We start from the raw sequence: 4094 nt of genomic DNA, 5'->3' as shown, positions 1-4094 counted from the left end.
ACTCTGTCTGGGGTGGGAAAGTAGGTCTCCTCTGTCTGGGGTGGAAAAGTAGGCCTATATTTTGAAAGTACGATGCTTAGATTCCTAATAATCTCTCAGATTTAATTATTTGTAAACAGGGATATTTCCATGGCAAACATGACACACTGATGTGGCATTGGAGAAATACACTACATGACCAAAAGCATGTGGACACTGCTCGTTGAATATCWCATTCCAAAATCATGGGCATTGCTGCAGAGACTTGCTTCACTTCATCCACAATAGTATTAGTGAGGTCAGGCACTGATATTGGGCGATTAGGCGAGGCTCACAGGCGACATTCCAATTCATCCCTAAGGTGTTCAATGGGGTTGAGGTCAGGGCTCTCTGCAGGCCAGTAAAGTTCTTCCACACCTATCTCGATAAACTATTTCTGTATGGACCTCACTTTGTGCACAAGGGCATTGTCCTCCTAGAAACAGGAAAGGGACTTCCCCAAACTGTTGCCACAAAGTTGGATGCACAGAACCATGAAAAACAGCCCCAGACCATTATTCCTCCTCCACCAAACTTTACAGTTGGCACTATGCATTGGGGCAGGTAGCGTTCTCCTGGCATCCGCCAAACCCAGATTTGTCCGTCGGACTGCCAGATGGTGAAGTGTGATTCATCACTCCATAGAACGTGTTRCCACTGCTCCACAGTCCAATGGCGGCGAGCTTTACACCACTTCAGCCAATGCTTGGTATTGCACATGGTGATCTTAGGCTTGTGTGCGTCTGCTCAGCCATGGAAACCCATTTCATGACCCTCCCGACAAACAGTTTATTGTGCTGACGTTAATGCAGAGGCAGTTTGGAACTCGGCAGGGAGTGTTTCAACCGAGGACAGACAATGTTTGCGTGCTACGCGGTTTAGCACTCTGCGGATCCGTTCTGTGAGCTTCGGGGGGACGACCACTTCGAGACGTTTCTGCTCCGAGACTGACGTTTCCACTTCACAATAACAGCACTTACAGTTGTACCGGGGCATCTCTAGCAGGGCAGGAATTTTGACAAACTGACTTGATGGAAAGGTGACATCCTGTGATGGTGCCACGTCAAACTTCACTGAGCTCTTCAGTAAGGCCAATTCCACTGCTATTGTTTGTCTATGGAGATTGCATGGCCGTGTGCTTGATTTAATACACCTGTCAGCAACAGGTGTGACTGAAATAGCAGAATCCACTGATTTGAAGTGGTGTCCCCATACTGCTGTATAAATAGTTATATAATAGATGAACAAGGCATATCTCTCTCTGTCCATTCTCAGCCTGTAATTTAGGTCATGTGTGTGGTATACAGATTCTGATAATATGTCAAATGACATGGAATTGCATGTTTATAATGTTTATAAAAGACACATTTTTTTCCCCTCAGACCTGCAAACACGATGATAGAGTCATGCAATMTTTTAACTATAAAGAATATCTTTCCATCCCGTACTCTTGTCCACGTTGGTTTGCGAACCCACAACGTTCTGTCCCGGAGCCCCTGTGTTGCCGTGTAATAGTTACAAGCACGAAGAACAGTTTGTAAAACGACATATCTAAGGCGCTGGTCTGTCCTAGATGTGAAGGGGAAATGGTAGACACGTTCTCTGCTTATATTTTTTATTATTCTTTTGGTTATAGGTCGAGGATCTCTTTTTTTTTAAATATAAAAAACATTCACTCCCTAATCCGTCTGAGATAATCTTATGAGATCTTAAAAAACAAACATGTTTTTCATTTTGACGATATTAATTATTGAGTTTTAAATCAGTAAAGGCTTACTGAACAACTGCCAAATCTGACTGTATCCTTGTCACAGCAGCAGTACATGGTAGTATCATCCACATATAGATGAAATGTAAAAAAAATACAGATTGACCAATAGCGGTCAAGGAGAAGGAACACTTTCTGAAAGTACCAAGACCTCAGCTGTGGGATTTACAATTCAGATGGAGTCTCTAATACAAGCTATGATCAGTAGCCCATTATTTACCATGGGATTGGTTTGAATGGGTAAGGAAGTAAAGAGAAAAGTCTATTGAACAGAGATGTATTTTCTAGTGTATTATTGAGACAGCTAATCCAATAGGAGGTAAAGGAGAGGAGGAGACAGCTAACCACCTGCTGTTATCAACTCTCTAGAGACAGCAGGAGCGGTATTGATACTCTGAATGATCGGCTATGAAAAGCCAAATGACATTTACTCCTGAGGTGCTGACTTGCTGCACCCTCTACAACCACTGTGATTATTATTATTTGACGCTGCTGGTCATCTATGAGCATTTGAACATCTTGGCCATGTTCTGTTATAATCTCCAACAGGCACAGCCAGAAGAGGACTGGTCACCCCTCATAGCCTGGTTCCTCTCTAGGTTTCTTCCTAGGTTTTGGCCTTTCTAGGGTGTTTTTCCTAGCCACCGTGCTTCTACACCTGCATTGTTTGCTGTTTGGGGTTTTAGGCTGGGTTTCTGTACAGCACTTTGTGACATCAGCTGATGTAAGAAGGGCTATATAAAMACATTTGATTGATTGATTGATATAATCCAATAGGAGGTCAATGAGAGGAGACAGCAAATCCAATAGGAGTTAAAGGAGAGGAGGAGACAGCAAATCCAATAGGAGTTAAAGGAGAGGAGGAGACAGCTAATCCAATAGGAGTTAAAGGAGAGGAGGAGAGACAGCTAATCCAATAGGAGTTAAAGGAGAGGAAGGAGAGAGCATAATTCCAATAGGAGTTAAAGGAGGAGAGAGACAGCTAATCCAATAGGAGTTAAAGGAGAGGAGACAGCTAAAATCCAATAGAGAGTTAAAGGAGAGGGGGACAGCATCCAATAGGAGTTAAAGGAGAGGAGAAGAGACAGCTAATCAATAGGAGTTAAAGGAGAGGAGGAGACAGCAATCCATAGATTAGGAGCGCATATCCAATAGGAGTTAAAGAGAGGAGGAGACAGCTATCCAATAGGAGTTAAAGGAGAGGAGACAGCTAATCCAATAGGAGTTAAAGGAGAGGAGGAGAACAGCTAATCCAATAGGAGTTAAAGGAGAGGAGACAGCTATTCCAATAGGAGTTAAAGGAGAGGAGGAGAGACAGCTAATCCAATGGAGTTAAAGGAGAGGAGACAGCTAATCCAATAGGAGTTAAAGGAGAGGAGGAGACAGCTAATCCAATAGGAGTTAAAGGAGAGGAGACAGCTAATCCAACTGGAGTTAAGGAGAGGAGGAGAGACAGCTAATCCAATGAGTTAAAGGAGAGGGAGGAGACAGCTAATCCAATAGGAGTTAAAGGAGAGGAGACAGCTAATCAATAGGAGTTAAAGGGAGGAGGAGAGAGTATCCAATAGGAAAGGAAGACAGCTAATCCAATAGGAGTTAAGGAGAGGAGAAGAGCTAATCCAATAGGAAGTTAAAGGAGAGGAGACAGCTAATCCAATAGGAGTTAAAGGAGAGGAGACAGCTAATCCAATAGGAGTTAAAGGAGAGGAGACAGCTAATCCAATAGGAGTTAAAAGGAGAGGAGACAGCTAATCCAATAGGAGTTAAAGGAGAGGAGACAGCTAATCAATAGGAGTTAAAAGGAGAGGAGAACAGCTATCCAATAGGAGTTAAAGGAGAGGAGACAGATAATCACAATAGGAGTTAAAAGGGAAGGAGACAGCTAATCCAATAGGAGTTAAAGGAGAGGAGACAGCTAATCCAATAGGAGTTAAGGAGGGGGAGAGACAGCTATCCAATAGGAGTTAAAGGAGGGAGGAGACAGCTAATCCAATAGGAGTTAAAGGAGAGGAGACAGAGGCTAATCCATAGGAGTTAAAGGAGAGGAACAGCTATATCCAATAGGAGTTTAGAGAGGGAGACAGCTAAATCCAATAGGAGTAAAGAGGAGAGGGAGGAGAGACACTGGATCTGTAGACAAACTGGGTGTATCCAAATCCCAGTGTTTCCAAATCCCCAATGGCAGCCTATTCCCTATACACTGTCCTCTGGACACTGCCTGGACAACTGCCCTTGGACACTGCTCTGAACACTTGCCTATGGGCCCTGCTGCATGGACACTGCCCTCTGGACACTGCCTTTGGACACT

The sequence above is a fragment of the Salvelinus sp. IW2-2015 genome, unplaced genomic scaffold, assembly GCF_002910315.2.
Source record: "Salvelinus sp. IW2-2015 unplaced genomic scaffold, ASM291031v2 Un_scaffold2839, whole genome shotgun sequence".
In the NCBI taxonomy this organism is placed as follows: Eukaryota; Metazoa; Chordata; class Actinopteri; order Salmoniformes; family Salmonidae; genus Salvelinus; species Salvelinus sp. IW2-2015.
This window is presented reverse-complemented; position numbering follows the sequence as displayed.